Source organism: Condylostylus longicornis, unplaced genomic scaffold, assembly GCF_029603195.1.
Source record: "Condylostylus longicornis isolate FDR11 unplaced genomic scaffold, ASM2960319v2 ptg000004l, whole genome shotgun sequence".
Taxonomy (NCBI): Eukaryota; Metazoa; Arthropoda; class Insecta; order Diptera; family Dolichopodidae; genus Condylostylus; species Condylostylus longicornis.
The window spans coordinates 2,921,071-2,941,326 of record NW_026577973.1 but is presented as its reverse complement, the minus strand read 5'-3'; positions in this window follow the sequence as shown (position 1 = coordinate 2,941,326).

Genomic DNA, 20,256 nt, shown 5'->3' with positions numbered 1-20,256 from the left:
AATAATTAAAAATTATATTTCAAGATCTATTTAATCATATTATTATAAAAATATGTAAGTGTGACTAATACATTTAAAAGTGGAATAAAAATGTGGGGAAATTATGTTGTCTCAACAGAAATTTATTCACCTTTTTCTCATTTCAATTGTTTAAAAAACTCAACATAAAAATTAAATTTTTTAATTTAAATTTAAATAACATTAAAATAATTGTTTAAATTTGGTTTTTTGTTCTAAATGTGTTTTTTTTTTTGTACTCATTGTAAATTTCGATTTTCAGTTTCATATTCAATACTTCATGTAAAATGATACTAACACGAAAAATTTCTTTTATAATTTGTCATCGTTATTTCTATTAGGAATGCAAATATTAATTTTATTTAAAAAAATAAAAGTTTAAGTATTATATTGACAATATTCAATAAATTCAAAAAATTTATTCCTAAAATTTGACGATTCGTAATTGTTTTGAAAATCAAACATCCTTTCAATTGATTCAAATTATCAATTTAAAAATTTGATATTATATGGAAAAGGAAAAGAAGAAAAATTTAATTGATCACAAAAATGGAAGAAAAGTAAGGAAAATTAGTCATTACTGTTATTATTGTTGCAATCCTATTTAGAGAAATAAAGTTAAAAACTATAGAATAAACCAGGAAACCGACAATAGTTATTTACTACTACATACATATATTTATTTTTACCGGAAAACAATTATCCCAATTTGTATAAAAATTGCTTTATTCCTTTATTTTTTTACTATCATGGTTCATAAATCTCTTTTATTTTACATTAAGCTACACAACAACTTACATACAATATACCTTTTTCGATCTTGCACTTACCATTCATTATACACAATATTTATATACATGTATACGTAATATTATATACATTAACTACATATTGTACTAATAGATACATATGGGTATGTATGGGTATAGAAGAATGATGTTCTTGTTTGAAGAACAATACAGCATCAATTTTAATAAGAACAGACGTAATTTCCTTTTAATTTCCTGTTGTAAACACCTATAAGCAAAAATTCAGATGAATATTCTTTATATTATGAGCAAAAATAAAAATAAAAAAAAATTAAGGTTAAAACTTTTTCCTAGTTTTTCTTTACATTCTCAATTGGGACGGAACTGTACACTACTATGATTTCAGTTAACCGTATAGAATAGACATACTATATATTTTTTAGATACAATGGTAAAATTATCTTATAGATCTATACGTTTATATGCAGAACATTATGATATTGTATCTATGTGCATAATAGGTAATATTGCTAGAATGTTTTTCAGGAAGAGAAACTTTTATAATTATCATTTAAAAATTATAAATATTCTAGCACATATACATTTATGTACATGTGATTTAGGTGAAAGAGTTTCTTTAATTTTTCAGAAGAATATAATTAAGGAGATTTCTGTTCATTATCATTTAGAGAAAAATAACGTATAATTTAATGCTATATGCAATACTTACATAACATCCAATTACTGACTATCTATGTATTTGATTTTATTTTTGATACACGATTTAAAAACAATCCATAAAATTATTAAAAAGTTATCGGAAATCTCATAAGTCATAATTAACGTTTATTAGACATTAATCTTTTTTCTGCTATTGAAATGATAATAACTGACATAATTATTTTACATATAAAAAGCACATCTATATATTTCAAAAACTCGTACTATAAGCAGTATATTGTGCAAAAGTTTAATAAAAATTTTCTAACCATCTCTAAATTTCCAATGGCAAGGAAAAATTACTTAATTCAAATTAATATTTTTATTGTATTAATAAATAATGACGTTATAAATGTGCGTATGTACGTTACATGTGCTAAATAAAAGAAAACTCAAGAATAACTTTTTATGAAAATTAATTAAAATAATGAAATTATAAAATTTCTGATTATTTTACTGACTGATTTATTGACTGAAAAAAAAAATAGGAATCTAAAGGAATCTAAATGAACATATCAATTTAATAATGAAGACTAAACTACAATTACACAAGGACTATACTAAAGCATAAAAATAAAGTTTATACAACTCTCTTATCTGTAATTATATTTGTACAATTGTAATAAATTTATATTACGAAAAAGATCAATATTATACTAAAAACTTTAAAAAAGTTTAGACATAATATAAAATTTTTTTCATATAAATTACGGTATTGAAAATATTTATTGTTTTAAAGTTTTAAAGTGCAACCATTTTATAATGACGAATGGGTTTCAATCATATAGCAGGGATAAATAGCAATAATAATCAAAATTAAAATCAATTGCACACAACCATAAGAACTAATTTTTAATAAGGGTTTTTATGATAAAAGGAATTATTTTTCGTTCTATTGCTATTTACTAAGTTTCAATTGAATTCGAAAATTCACAATGTAAACTTTACAATGAAAAAATGATTGACAAAAAAAGATCATTCCGGCGATGATTTACCAATTAGTTCCGAACCAAGAGTCATTTTCCGGAAAAAGATTCATTATCCTATTACATACGTTATAGAATTTTTTTACTTTATATAAATTAGAAAAGTATCATTTTTGTAATTTTTAATGTCTAATTTTTCAACATAAGCTCAATATTGAATTTTTAACCTCACCTTATATTTCAGAACTTGTTTTAGAGATAATAAAATAGGAGAAAAAAATTTTTATCTATTAAATTTATGAAATATTTATTTAGGACTAGGTATATAAAAACTCCACTTTTAGGAAATACTCTTTCAAACGAGTCCTCTCCCAAGTCACTAGCTGTTCTAGTTCAGAATTTTTTAAAGCTTTATGATGGATGGGTAGGTAGCATACGCACCTTCCAAAATTTTAGTTCATTTTATCAGGTTCAGACACATTCCTCCCGCTACCTTTAAAGATGTAGACTTCTTTTAGAATAGGAGTCTTTCGAATATCGTACGTGATTCGGTCTAAATTATAATAATAATAATAAACAACTGCTATCAACACTTTTCCAATGAGTCTTCTCCTACTTCTGAAAGCTGAGTTTTTTAAGCACAAGAATTTTGATAATATGAAAAAAAAACATCAACAAAATTCAGGTGAAGTTAATAAAAAGGCATTTAATAGGAAATCAAATTTTTAAAATATCATAAGAAATTTGTTTATAAACGTTATCAAATTATGTCATAATTATTGCTTTAGAGTTGATTTGCAGAAGATGTATTTTATTTGAAAAATAAAATTGAAACTAAACGTTGGTTCTGAAAGTTTTTTCCATTTTATTCGCTGTAACTCAGCTGTTCCAATATGCCAAATATATGGCATATATTCATATTTTGACTTCATTTTGGATACGTTCCCATCGTATTCAGAACCGAATTTTAACTGCTTTTAAAACAATTTTTAACATTTTCTAAAAATTGAGTTTAAATTAAATGGGCAGATTTTTATAACTTGAATCCTAAATGATAAAAGATCATTAACAAGTGCCTTTGAACAAGATTATTTTATTTTCTATAAAAAAAAAATTGAAAATAATTGGTATATAATATGTAAAAGTTTTGTATTCTGTTAGGAATTGCAATTTCAAATTAACTTCATATTATATCGAGTGAAATTATTCATATTTAATTTGCTCTTCAAAATACTTAAAAGAACAAAAATAAAACCATCAAAATTAACTAATAAAACTTTTCTTCTCTAATATTTAATGAATACATAATTTATTATTATACTCGTAGTCTACAACTTTTTTTTTTGTAAACCTTAATCACTTGGGTTCAGTCTCACAAGACTATAAATGAATTAAATAAAACAAAAAAAAAATATACCTATTGTATTATGTATACAATGTAACTATTAGATATTCTAATTGAGCGAAGATATAAATTTTGTAGAAAACTTCAATATAGCATTCATCTCATTATAATGTACATGGTTCTGTAAAAAACAAAAAACTTCTATAGCAATTTCTCATTTAACACAAAGTCCCAATCCCAAAACAAAAGGAAATTTATCAAGAAGAAAAATATTTCTAGTATCTAGCCAAATACAAAATGTATGTTATTCTATAGTGGAAAAGCCCTTTTCAAATTAATGTCTGGCTATTTGTTCATGTGGTGAAAATGGACAAACGTATACAAATATGGTAAATTTTTTTTCATGTAAACTTTAGAGAAAGTTATGTAGTAACCTATATATTTTTCTCCTTTTCTTGTTCTTTTTTTACTATAAAATATTTATTATTTGCTATTAATTTTCATACATTTTTTTTTATATACCATATTATTTTTGTTATAATATAAATGTAGGTGCCTATATGTAATTCTATATAGAAGTGTAATACGTGTAATAAATGAGTATAATATGAAAATGCAGTTGAACTTGGATAAAAAATATTAATAAATAACAGATAAATTTTTATTGACGAAAAATTCTGTGAAAAGTAGTTTTGTAAAAAGTGGCAGATACTGTTTTGTGCTAAATGAAATATTATAGAAATTATAGAAATAATAAAGTTGGGTCAAAACCATGGTTTGTATTGTAGCATTTTTCCCTTCAACAAGTGAAAATTCTGCTTTTAAAATACAGTCTATGTATATCCACCACACTATTAAAATTATTTTCATTCATAAACGAAACTATTTCTAGGATTGCATATATTTAGGATGATGCATATATGCAGTCTTTGAAATAAAGCAAAAATTTAATTTAAAGGGTTAACATAATGCTCGATTTTAAGGGTTAATTGTGTGAGTTAAGAAAAATAATTATATTTTTTAATTTCATGGAATTTACCGTTAGCTTTTTATGTTTATAGAAATTTGAAAACGTTTGCGGTTTTTGAAATATAAGGCGCCAAAAATTCAAATTTTACAAATTTCAAGAGAAGATAACTTGAGAGGGGGCTGAGGTGGAAAAAAATTGAGTTTGGACAGAGTGAAACTAATAAGCACTTTTTTTCAAAAATTTTTTGGAAAAGTGCTAAAAATATTAAAACTAAATCATTTTCACATCATCTTAAAAAAATTAATTGGTAAAAATAGTATAAATACAAACCATTTATAAATAATTGCCGCAATTAAAAAGAACTTATGATCAAAACTTAAAAATTATTCTTATAGTCTGTAACAATTCCATTTTTTGGTAAAAGCTCTCTTTCAGTACAATCACCTACGAGTATTTATAGGAAAATTTTTATAGTTTCTTATTTTACCTTTCGAATAATTTACGTGAATAGATGCATTATGTAGATATAATTACCTCCCAATAAGGGAAGTTATGTGATGGCACCAAATTTGGGATATTGAGTTTTCAGGGGGAACGCACTTCTCCATAGTATGGGAGCGTAAATAAACTCTTTTTATTATTAGAAATTATGTTAGTCTAACGGTCTGTGTGTGCACGCATGCATTTATTTTGGCATCTGTACTTGATTGGTTAACTTTTGGGGCGCATCAGACCTCGGGAACTGGTCGTTTTTGCGTACCAATTTTACATTTTTCGGTACATAAGCTTACACTTTCCGATGTATGTTAACTAAAGGCTTACTAACTTCTTTAAAATTAAGACACTTTGTCCAAAAGACATTTTCATAGTCTTCTGTAACACTATTTCATTAAACTAGGCTACACATAGTGTCGGTTATACGGTGTACACATAAAATTTTTTTCAAATTGTCGAAGTTTGATTCATCTTATCCAGGTTTAACTGTAAATCTTATAAAAAAGTGCACTATAATTATTATACATGGTACTATAATGTTATATTATTATTCCGACATGAATTCCAATATAGTGGCACGATTTCTTCTTTCACATTGTTATAATAATTCTACTTTTTTTTTAATATTAAACTGTTGAAAATAAATTTATAAACTAACTTTAAAATTCAATTTTTCTACGAGTATAGATGAAATATGAATTTGCTTTTCAATGTAAACTATGTATACAATTTTGTTCATACGTAATTATGAATGCTATTATATTTACATTTTATTATATTGACCAAAAAAATGGGAAAGTTTAACAACATTGTTATGATGTATAAAAGAAAAAATAAAAATTAGAAAAATTTATTTTAAAGTTCGCGTCCATAGCTTAATTTATCAAAAAATTTTTTGAAAATATCAAAAATATTTGAAACTAAAGAGTTTTGTAACATTTGTTAGGTTATTTAACATTGCAATTTTAATTTAATTAAAAATTTCCTTGTAAATAATTTATTTAATTCAAAAATAAATTTTATATTCCTAATTATATTTAGTCGCTCTAAACTTCTTATTTACTTTACACTCATCCTTCGCTTTACGGAACTAATATGTTCCCGAAATGTTGTCTGTAAGTCAAAATTACGGAAATCGAATCTTTTTACTTACATTACGTTACAACCACATAATTTTTTACTTAAACTTATACAGGTACATACATATATTTCTATTAATTTGCAAAAAATATGGTAGGGAAATAAATTTTTTGCATTATTTTGCTTATCTTTTGGATTTTAAAAAAAAGAGACAAACTTTGGTTTAAATTTTCCCTTAAACCGAAATTCCGTATAACGAACTTCCATTAAGCGAGGGATGAGTGTATTAACAGGGAGAATGTCTAAAATAACATATTTATGAAAATTATTATAAACTATTAATTTTAATTTTATCGAAAAAATATTTTGTTTTAGCGTTTAGTTAACTTTATTAAGGAATAATAATTGTCAATATTTTCTGTTTTAGTTTCATGTTTTTTACAAAGAGGTCTTGATTGTCGACTTATTTTGCTTAATTTTATAAACTATTCTCAATGTGTCCCATTGCGCAAGGAAACTGGTGATTCTCTAAAACGTTGCGAGATTATTTGTTTTAATTTACAGGATATGTACATGTATAAATTTTATCTATAATTTGTAATAAATAAAAATATAGATTTTGATTGTGTATGTCTTAATTGCTGAAAAACCTATCTCGCATCAATATTCTCATATTCGAGGATAATATTTCGAGGATATTTAAATTAAGACTAACTACAAATATAATTTTTTGAAAATATAACACACTGATTATATCTACTCAGAAAATTAAAAGATGCATGGTGACTTTTAATTTAATCTCATTTAAACAAATTAATTATATCAATATATTATTACAAAAATTTTTACTGTTCGAATTCTATTATGCGTGTTTCAGTTCAAAGACATAATTTTATTATTTAATTATCGAATATATTTGTTCTTAACCACAACGAAAACAAACGAAAATTCTAGTTAATAATAATCAATTTATTATTTATTTAAAATATTATTGTTTCAATTATTAACGATTGAACACAATTTATAACATTAACAAAAATTATTTATTACGCTAAATAACCTCACCTGAATTTCTTCATTTTTGTTAAAATTCAAAACAATTTGTATAAGCTAATTACAAAAACTAAATCTCTCTTTATCATTTTCGAAGTTATTCAAAAAATTTAACAATATAAAAAAAAAATATTCAAAATAAATACAATCGAAAAATTTTTTATTTAATTAAATTACATGAAAATTAAAGAAAATAATCTACACCAGATGTCTCTTTAAAATATAATAAACTGACCTCATAGACCCGATGCGATCTCTTTTTTTTACAAAATCTTTTTTCTTATGTAAAAAAGAAAAATGGCAGGAATATTAATCAAAATAGAAAATGGAAAACGTAAATGAAAAAGGAAAAAAAATAGTATTAAACTATCAATTTAAAGAAAAAAATTATTTTCAATCGATTCCAGTTAAAATTTTTTCTACTATCTTTATATTTCCGTATAAATCGGAGAATGGGAGTCATTCTTATTTTCCGACAAACATTATCCTTTTTCTCCTTCCACATATACATATTTATAATAATGTGTATAACAGCTATTAATAAAAATATTCATAGTCAAGTATATACAATAAATTTTAGATAATATACATATATTCATTATACATATAAATATATGTGTTTGTCAATAATGCAGATAAAATAATCCTCTGTACTCTACTTTTATACAATATATTCTAATCCTTTCGAAAAAAAAAGTCCTTTTGACAAATAACTGTACATTAAAGTTAAACTTTTTCAGTAATTTTATAAATAAAAAATTTATAAAAAAAAAAGTATTTTTTTTTTCAGTATTCATTTTCTCTTTTTTCTTTTAGTTCGGAAATATTTTTACTCGTCCCATACCACTTTTGTGCATCTATCTATTCGATAATTTTCAATATTTCACCTCCAACTCAATTTTTTGTTTTCGTTTTTGTATTTTTTTTCCTGTATTTTCCTATAAAATTCTAAATAACAAAGTTGTATTGAGGCAATCTTTATAAGCATAAAGTTGGATGTCGAAAGATTATCCTCGTATTAAAAGATTAAAAATTTTTTTTTCTTTGCTTGTGTTTTGCTTTTTTTTTTGTTTTATATATTTTTTTATTTACTTTATTTTTTCTCTTTTTGTTTATAATAATGATTATTCAATCTTTTTTTAATTATATACATTTAAATGGTTTTAAATAATCCTTATTACTAAGGAAATTTTATATAAAAATATTTAGATAATCTTTTCAAATATTAAATACATTTTGTGCCTCAACATACCCACATACATAACGAACATATTCATAAAAATTAAATTTAAATAAAAATAAAATCATGTTTCAAATAATAATATATATATATAAATATAAAGAAGAATATTTACATACATAATATGTTAAGATCCTTTTCAAAATATTATTTGGAATAAATTAATGTTCTAGTAATTTAAAAGTTGAATGACCAAAAACGGTTACATCATCCTGATTTGTTAGTGTAAATTTCATTTTATTGATTCTACGGTTTTAAAGAGAAAACAAGTAAAAACGTTTCAGTCGGTATAAACCGATTGAATTATACCCTGCACCTTTCGTTGTTGTATAGCAATTACTCAAACCTGTGAAACCATTTTATAGAGATTTCCCGGATACGTCTGATTTATAACTGGACACACAACTGCCAAGTTTCATGAATCTGACTTTATTTCTCCAAATATTTAAACTTTTGGACGTGTATGAGAGCTACTCGTAACTGTAGAGCAATTCAACCAAAACTTCAGAAATATATCTGACCTATAACTCGACACACAACTGCCAAGTTTCATGAATCTGACTTTATTATTTTTTCAAATATTTAAAATAAGCTTTTGGAGTTGTATGGCAAGTACCCGAACCTGTCAAGTAATTCCATCAAAACTGCAGAAATATGTCTGACCTATAATTGGACACATGACTGCCAAGTTTCATGAATCTGACTTTATTATTTTTTCAAATATTTAAAATAAGCTTTTAGACTTGTATGGGAGCTACTCGAACCTGTCAAGCAATTCCACAAAAACTTCAGAAATATATCAGGCCTATAACTCGACACACAACTGTCAAGTTTCATGTATCTAACTATATTATTTTTCCAAATATTTAAAATTAGCTTCTGGAGTTGTGCGGCAGGTACTCGAACCTGTCAAGCAATTCCTATAAAACTTCAGAAATATATTTGACCTATAATTGGACACATGACTGCCAAGTTTCATGAATCTGACTTTATTATTTTGCCGAATATAAAAAATTGTTGTTGGAGTTGTATGGCAACCACCCGAACCGGTGCAGCTATCCCATTATAATTTTTAGAGCATGTGTAGAATACAATTGGACACATGTATACCAAATTTCATATTTATAGCTTTATTAGTTTTTGAAATATATAAAATAAACTCTTTGAGTTGTATGGCAGCTACCCGAACCTGTTGTCCGAATTAGTCCGATAACAATAGGGCTCGTCCTTGGCACAAAAGAAAAAACTTGTGAAAGTTTGATGTCGATTGCATTATTCGTTTTTGAGTTATCGTGCGATCGGACGGACGGACGGACGGACGGACGGACGGACGGACGGACGGACGGACGGACGGACAGACGGACATGTCTAAATCGACGCAGAATTTTACGCTGAGCAAGAATATATATATATGTCCATACCGCAGATGACTCCTTCAAGTAGTTACAAACTCCATACCAAAGTTAATATACCCTTCACGAAGTGCAGGGTATAATAAATGATTTGTGGTTTATTGAACTTTTCTTCTATTCGAAACATATAAACTGAATCTGAAAGTTTCGAATTTGATTTTAACTTTTTTTGATGTTTTTGTCGGCATGTAGCTCACATGTATAGTTTATATTTTTAAAAAATAATAATAAATGTTTTCATATGACGTATTGAGAAGTAAATCAAAAGAAAAATTAAGAAGCTCTAAAAAAGATCAGTTTTCAGTACTAGAAATTGTAGGTAAATATCCTAATTTTGATATTTTTTCACAAAACTGGAGAACTGATGCATCACGTAATTAAAGGAGCTATAGTCAAAGTAGAAAAATTTTTTTTAAAAAACATTTTTCACCTCGAACCAGTAACATACCTTTTTATAGGCGGCCAACTAACATACCAACTGAACTTGAGAAGTATTAAGAAATTACCGTCAAATTGTTCTTAATATTGCTCTATACTGCAATTTATATAATTATCAAATATTGTTTACATATAATGCTACACGTAATTTTCTATTTAAAACACACAATCACAACAACATATAAGTATTGTGGTTATTACACTAATAATATTACTAATCACTAAAAACAACGTGTTGTTGTTAAACTTTGTGAAATTTTAGTTCTTCATGCAATATTGCAAACATATAGTTTTTATATTAATAATAATTCCAAAATAAAGTTCTTCGTACTACAAATTTCTTAAAAATCACTTACACAAATTTCTTAAATTATTGATCACTTATAAAACAAGAAAATCATTATATGGAATGTCCAATTTTAAAAATGTCTTCTTCATATTATATTTTCATTAATTTTTCGGAAATTTGGTCGTATAGTCGAAACAAAAGATTTCATAATTACTTCATCTTAATCTATAAATTATGGATTGTGATGAAATAATCATAAATTCAATAAATAAATATAATATTAAAATGTTTGCATTAGCAATAAAATTATGGAATAATTTTTCTTGCACTGACTATTTAGAAAAGTTAGTACATTTTACACAAATAATCTCCCGTATATTAAAAATATTTTAAATTTCAACATTTCTACAAAAGCCTATATTAAAAAAACTATATACATTATTGTTTTTTATTCTAAAAATCTTAAATTCTGGATATCTTCTACATAAATACTAGTATATAACAATAATCTGTACTGGTATAAGGTGTATTTATTCCGTATTACATGCAATATTTCGACAATAATAACAGTATTGTCCTAGTGCTCTATGTACAATTGTGTGTTTACGTTTTTAAATGCAAAAGTACTAATTAGTGAAATATTTCGCCAATTTTTCTATTTTTTTTTTGTCAAAATATTTTTATAACAAGAGAATTTTTTTACTTTTTTCTTGTTTTTCTCTTTTCATTTTCCTTTTTTGCTTTTTTTTTATATTAGAAAAGGAAAGAAACCTAAGTAAAAGTTTTTAATTAATTTTAAAATAAAAACCAAAAAAAAAAAAGGAAAAGATATTTTATGAAATTTATAAAATGGAAACTTCTTTTTTTTTTAATTTTTCTTCCGAAAACCTTCTTTCTACCTTCCTTAAAAAACAAAAAAAGAAAATTAGAGCGCAAAGTAAAATTCAAATTAAACAAAAATAAAATGAATATTGCTTCATCTCCGCCTTTAAATTTTTATTTCAAATAAAATTTTAGGTAAAAAAAGAATTAATATTTATTTTATCATAATTTCAAGGATATTTTATAATACACATATACATATACATTCATAAGTATGAATATACTTTGTATATAGGGATAGATATTGCAAAATTTTCAAGGTAATCTTAAGAAAAAATAAAGTAAATCCGAAATATCCTTTTTGATAAAATTAAAATACCATAAAGAAAAGGGATACTTTTCTTTTTTCAATTTTTTTCCTTATTTTTTAACTATTTATTTTAAAATTAATTAAATTTTTTTATATATACTTGTACATGGTTTTTTTAAGGAAATCATAAACTTTATTAATAACATTAACTAAAAAAACAATCGTATAAAAAAAAAACTAGGTAAGCAAAATAATTATTATAATACTGACATTTTTTCCCCAATTGCCTTATAGTTTAAAATAAATGCAAATTAATGGTTAAAAATTGATTCAAAAATATCAAAGTAATCTTGAATTTCTTTTAAAAAAGAAATTTCTTATGATCCATGCAAATTTGAATTTATTTCATAATAATGTAAGAGAATCATAAAAAGTGAAAATTAGTAGCAGTAGAAAATATTTATATAAATTGGTATTTAATATACAACATTTATAATTTTTTGAAACTATTAAATTAACTTTTTGCCTCTAACCGAAGGAACGTTTGCCTTGTTTAGTTAAACCAAGTTTGTCATTTATATTGTATTTATTCAAAAATGAATTTTAATGAATTCCAATTCTTGAAATCATTAAATTTGTGAATTTGAAATAAATTCTTCATACATAGTAGGAAGGCTTCTAGTATCTACCTTTTTCTTATGATTTTAATGATTTAGTTTTTAATGAGTTGGTCTTAAGGCTTGTTTTTTTAGTTCTCTCGTTTTTAAGTTACGAATCTTTTCAATTAAGAAATAGGATTACGCGTCAAATTTTATTATTTTAAAAAATAAAACAAATTTTCTCAAATATGACTGTAAAATGTTAATATTAAATGTTATTTTTGTGTGTTTCATAATATTCAAAATTCCATAAAATAAATTTTAGCGAAAAATTATCGGTCTGGTTTCGGTTTAGGAAAAATTCTAAGGTCTGGTTTGAAAAATTTACTTATATATACTTATACATATCTTATAGTTGTATAACGTATTAAAATTCTCATTAAAAAAATAAATGTTTTCTAATTCAGAACGAAAATTTTATATACCTACACATATTCTTAGGTAAATGAATCTATTCTACATTTGTATTATTTGCTTAAATAGAAGTTATAAAATTTCTATAATTAATTTCAAAATTATTATTTTTATTTATTTAATAAAAGAAAAAACAAAATTTTAATTCAAAAACTAAAACAAAAAATAATTTAAGAAATTTTAGCATTTTCTTTTAACAACATTATAATTATTGACTTATCGAATAATTTTCTTTAAAGCAAATAAAAAAAAAAATATTATTATTTAAATTTTACCGTTATATCTGCTTTGAACCGTTATTTATTTAATTCAGAATTATCCAAAAAAAAAAAAAAAAACAACAAACAAATTTTGCAAACATACGCAAAATTTATTAAAAATGATTTAATTATTTCATACCCTTTCTTACGACCTACTTATACTATTTCGCTTTCTCACCAATATGAACTCAAATTTTTTTTTATAGACACACGAAATTAAATACATATATATATACAAATGTATATGTTCTTTTTATAATTATGTGAGTTTATAATGTTAAAATTCAATTTAATGAACCTGTACTCTAACAAAATTTATAGAATGAGGTGAATTTACTCTGAATTTCCAAAAACAAAAAAATATACGTTTTCTGCTCCTACGCACATAAAAGTAAATAATCCTTATTTAGGTTTTACTAATTACAAAAAAATATTCGTTGTTTTTCTTAATTTTTTATCTTTATCCTTGTTGCTCTAACCTGATTGTCATCCGTAAAACTTATTCAAATAGAAACGATAATTAAAAATTTTCATTTGATTTTGAAAATCAAAAGAAGAAAAAAATGAAAAGTTAAGAGAAAATAAACAAAATAATTTTCTTTTAAAACAAAAAAACAACAAATTAAAAAAAAAATAAAAAATATAGAAGTTTTCAAATTTTTGGAAAAATTTACCTAAATAAACTTTTTTTTTGAATACGTTACTGTCTTATATTATTTGTTCACCGTTTTCTGCCAGTTTCTAATTTATTTTAAAGAAATCATTAAAATTTATTCGGCTAAATTCATAATACAAAGTAAAATTTTAAGACACTAAAAAATATTTTTGGCATCGTTTAATTTTAAGCGAAATCAACCACTAAGTATTTAATTGTTTCCTTTTGCAAGTAATTTGTTTAATTATTTTGTACTCATCAAGGAAATGATAAAGTTATGCAATGCTATAATGAAAACGAATATTTAGTATTCAAAGTGTTAAATCAATAAATTAGAATTAGAAAAAAATTCAAATTTTAAATTTTAAATTGAAATATTGCATACTTTTTGGGGCATGTGTACTCGAATTCAATTTTAATACTTTTTGTTCTGCCAATGCAAATTTAATACAATTAATTTTTATTTATATAAATAAATTGATTATTATGAAACATGAGTAATGTTCCTAATCTTACATAATCGCGCATAATTTCCTGCTTGTATGATCCAATAATTTTTCTTGAGAATGTAATTTCATCAATTCTGCGAAAAAAAACAACAATGAAAAATACAGAAAAAAAATATAAACTTAATTTAAATTTTAATGTACATACAACAGATGCAGAGCACATAGAAATCAAATTTTTGTTGAAAATTATATACGAATGTCGAATTATATTTGATTATGCCAGAAATATTCAAAAATTAAAACTGTATATTATAGAAATTCTATTAATTATAGAAACGTTCTGTGGAATCGATTTCGTTTTGGTTTTTTTTTATTTTCCTCTTTACGTAATAGTTTTGATAGTTTATTTATTAATTGGAGGATTGTATAATATATTAAAAAATTAAATTATATTGCGTAAGGATCATGAAATACTTGAAATAATTTTAATATATTTCTGAAGATTGAAAAAGAATGTATAAATTTAAATGAGTGACATAGGAATGAATTGAGGGTATGATTCGTTCCTTCTATTAATCGCCTTGATTGTTGTCGCCTTGATGAACCAAAGTTGAATATATTGGAATAACAAATAAATAAATTACAATAATGCCGAATTGCGCATTAATTCGTAAATAGTAAATGTGAGTTTAGAAACTTGAATTAAAAAATACATGAAATAAATTGGGATGGAGTCTCTAAGTAAAGGATATATCATAGTAATACTCCTACGGTTCATCCAGTTATACTCTTCCGATATTTCTACCAGAGATTTCGTAGTTAAAAAAGTTTCTTTTGCAAAAGTGAAATACAGTTCCCAAACTAATTATTCGAAACTTTCTTAATGGAAAGTTTCGAATAATTTCCATTATACATAAGTTGATCTTTATATTAAAGAAACTCTATAGCTGATGAACACATTAACGAAATACGAACAATAATAAAACTTTTATGATTAATTTTTAAAAATTATATTTTACATGAATATTTTACACCTAAATATTACACTGAAACAATTGCATACATTAGAAAACATTTGAGAATAATGAAATTACTCAAGGTGGTCGCAGTAATAATTACGAAAATTCGCTAGCTTTTGTGTTCTTTTTTGTAATGAATTTTTCAATTTTAATCACTATAAATGTTTTGAAATTTTTTCGGGATCCTGTGTATTAAAAAAGGAATATCTAAAAATATAATAAAAATTAATATTTATTTTGGAACAATTCCTAGTCTATATTGTTCGTTATAGTAGAACAAAAAAACCTTTGTAAACGTTGGACCTATGGAATTAGTTTAAAGTTTAAGAAAAAACAACTCCATGTGTATATAATATATGTATGAAAATATATTAAATTTGTGACACGTATATAATACACATCACTATTATAACATTTTTTCATATAACCCAAAAAGTGTCTACATTGGATGTTAAAACGCTTTGTTCACACTGTACACATTTTTATTCTTTTTTATGTTACAAAAAAGACCCAAACAATTTTTTTTTATTTTTTTTTATTTTCTCCGTCAATTTTTGTTTTATTAGATTTATTTAGAACATTTGTTTCATAGCATTGTTTATCTTTTTAGAAATTCATTAAACAAAAATAACATGACTGTTGGGATTTTTATACTTATCACGTCTCATCTGTTTCACAAGTTCTTTTACTTTGTCATCTTCTCTATAGTTGATAGGATTTCATCTTTTTTGTATTCGAATATAGGTACAATACTTTATTGGCTGGAAAAAAAATCTAAAACAATTTTAATTTTTATTTGCAAAAAAACAAAAAAACCTTTTTTGTTTCATTGAAAGTTTTGCCAAAAGGAATAAAGTAGACGCAAAAAAAATGGAGTAGCCATAATGTAAACACAACAAGAAAACATCAGCAACTTGTGTAGAAAAATTAAAAAAAAAAAGAATAGAAGAAACATGAAACTCTTTCGAACTTGTCATAGGCGAAGGCCACTGGCAAAACAAAACAATATGTACGGTTTTGCGTATAATATTAGAGAGACACAACGAATATATTTCATATTTTCCTTATCCTAAATAATGTGAGTACGGTTAATGCCAACGACATATTAATCTTCTCATATTAGTGTTATCGTTTCAGTTTCTAGTGAAATGTTTATTAAAGATCTACATAAATTAAATAATGTTATATACTCATTATTTTTTCATACAAACTTTGAAATCATAAAAAATATTTGCCTTTATTTTATTAATTAAACAAAAAAAATTACCTTATAATAGACAACAACTGTGTCTTTCTTTTTAAGAAAGACACAGTTGTTGTTTTGAAAATGCTTAGTTTTTCACATCTTTTTAGTGAGCCTTAATCAGTAGTTTATCACGGAACATAAAAAATTGATTTATTTCAGCTTTGTGATCCCAATGGGTGCCTCACGGCTTGAGATGTCTGCTATACTGCATATCGTCAGGAGCCCAAATATAGTTCTAATGTAGGTGGGGATGGAATAACAAAAAATCTTATGGGCCGACGTAAGAAGAGTCTCGGTCCCCTACAGGGAAAAAAAAGTTAAATTGTATCCCATATATACGCACATATGTACATCTTTTATACAAAACTGCAGCACTTTATTTTATATAGCATACCTGTATGCGTATGAAGGGCTATAAAATGTATGGTTAAAAAAGTGAATAAAAATAAAAATTGTATAAATAAATGACAACAATACCTGTAAAAAAGTTTTATTTCTTTTAATTACAGTTAAAAAAAGACACATAAAAACATATTCTCAATTCTCAATTTTTTTTTGTATACATAGACTTTAAAAATTTTTCAATATTGTGTAGTTATGATCTTTTCTTTACACAGATTTTGCGTAATATAAGACTAGTTGGTCGTCTGCACCTTTGAATACATTATTATGCAGATAAAATTTCTTATAAATCACACAGGATAGGCATTATTGGAAATTAAATGACCATAATTCCTATTCATACATACACACGTAATGTGTCTATTAAAGTATTATCACGGAACCTATAAGTATGCCTTCCATTACATAAATTAGTGTTCTCTATTTTACTTTCATTTTGTGATTAACTGAATGATTTTCAAATTTATTATTGTAATAATAAGTAATGACAGGCTCGTATTAAACGCGTATATATACAATAAACGTTTTATATAGATAACTAATTTTTATTTAGCTTTAATTTTGCTTCACATTTCAGATAATTTTTTCAATCATCAATTGCAATTAGAGTTAGAGGACAGAATAATTCTCTTCAGAATTATGTGAAATTTTAAAATTATCTGCATATAGTTTATACATAATGTATTTACGATTTACAAATATTATGTATGTATGTACATATTATGTGCCTACGTTTTAATGCAAATTTTAAATTACATATATAGCATACATTATGTAAATAATTTAGAAACCGTTTTGCCTTGTTTTTATGTACAAAAATTTTACGAAATTGAATAAAATCTATTCTATAAAAATTTAAGATTAATTACTGTTTAAAATAACAGTAGTTTTTGCTCTAATTTTGATTAAAAAGATTAAATGAAAAGTGAATTTTAATTACAAGAAAAAGAAAAAGAAAAATCATTTTAAGTTTAACGTTTGATTTCATGTCTACAAAGGTTGTGTAAGCCCAAATTAATTCGCAAAAATTTTTGAAATCGCAAAATTTCAAATAGATACAATTTTAATATTTGGAAAAAATTTATTTAGTTTTGTATCTATAGAAATTGTTTAGCAAAAATTCTGGTGTGTTCTATCTATAAATGGAAATTTATGTGAATGATGTTCAAAATACAATTCTTAAACTCTAACATGGAAGTAACAATCATATTGTGCAATTATTAATACATTCCATAGTTTATTTTTTAATAATTTCACTTCGCTATTTGATAATATAGGAAATAGGACATTATGATAATATGGGACATTTTCGGTCTCACCGTAGCTAATTAAACATAACAATAATTTAACAATAACTTACAGTTTGATTATGAGTGTGCTGTTAAATTTTTATATAAAATTATTGTACTAAGAAAAGCTTTTATTATTAAAATCATACTTAAATAAAATTTCTCATTTATTTAAAAAATTTACAAAGTTAACAATCTAGTTTAAAAATAAATGCGATTACAAAATTCCCGTTAATGATTATTTATGGTGAAGTTTTCAAAAACTAGAAAATAAAATAGGATTAAAAAATCAAAAAATACATTTTTTTTCTTTTCATATTCGCATATACAAAATAAATTTTTCAAGGTATCATAAATCAAAAATTTCGTTTGTTATACCAATAATAATTAATGATCTGCAATGTGAGTATAAATAAATTTAGTAAAATATATTTTTAGTACAATATGAATATTGTACTAAAATGAATATTGTGTCCTTGACCATTATTTATGTGAACTTTCAATTGTTTTTACAAATTTTTGTTATTGGTATCAGTTACGTTTCAATAACATAGTAGCTGCCTAAAAAGAGCTGAATTAAGCCGCACTGGAATGTTTTACAATAGCAAGTTTTCCAAGAAAAATACGAGTACTGTTCCAAAAAAGGAAAAGCAAACGATTTGATATAAATTTTTACCACTTTTGACTTCCAATTTTTACCGACCGTATTGTTTATACAATAGGTAGGTTATTTTAATTTGTGTCAAATAGAGGACAAAAGAGAAAAAAAAAACAAAATTTATTTTTTTCCCCTCTGAATTTTGAAATTTTTTTTTGAAAGATTTATTTATTGTCCTCAATATTTCTTTGTCCATCATTTCCGTTCAAAATGCGCGTTTGTTTTTTTTTTCTATTTAAATTCATATTTTCAATAAAAATAATAATAAAAGAGGAAAAAAAAACTTTTTAAATTTAATTTACTCTTTAAATTAAAATAAATTTTTTTTCCGATTATTTTGTTAACTCGCAAATGTTTTCTTTTTTTTTTCTATATTGCTTAATTTTTTTTTGTTGATTTCTTGTTCTAGTTGTTTTTTATTTGGTTTTTGGTAAATTTTAATAACGTGACCTATTTTAAGTATAGATTTTGTTGTTCAAAAAAATAAATAAAAATTTAGTCCAACCTTTCTGCCTATCGGTTGGTTATAAAAGGAGGAAAAACATTTTTTTTCTCTTTTGATGTTATTAAAGCAACGCGAATATTTATTTTATTTTTTTTATTCAAAACACAGTCAAAAAAAATTGAATCCTTGAAATTTTTAATTTATATAAAAAAAAAATAGAGAAAATTATTATTGTTTTTATAAAATATTATTTGAATAATTTTTAGACAACAACAATAAATATTCTTTTTTCATTTTGTTTTGTTTTTTTTGTTTTTGAAGAAGAGGAAAAAAATTTTATTAATAAAATATTTTTATGCGTCATTTAGCATTAAAATTTTAAACTCAGAAGCTCTGTACTTTTTTTTTACGTCTACATTACATAATTCATATAAATTTTTAAAGTAAAATAGATTTCATTATAATAATATATACAAATTGAGAAAATAAAGGATAACCTTGAATTATCCTGTTTTTCTTTTCTGTCAGCGTAATTTGTAAGGTATTCTAAAGCATTATTAAAGTAATGTGAACATCAAATTGAAAAATGCCCGCCAAATACTTCAGCAAGGTATTGATAACGTATGTTAAAAATCCGTATTGTAAAAAATATTTAATAACTACGTAACATGTGTAATGTACTAGGATTGGATAAGGCTATATTGAATAATTTTTTGATTCGCCTGCACAATTTTGCTTCAACAGATATAAGTTTTCGTGTGCCCAATGATCGATGGTAACTATTTCAAATATATAATTTTCATATCGAAAATTAAATTTTCACTTTAACCTTATATAGTGTGATTTATAAATTGGAGGCGCCTAATTTAATTTTATCAATCAAGGTGTGGTTG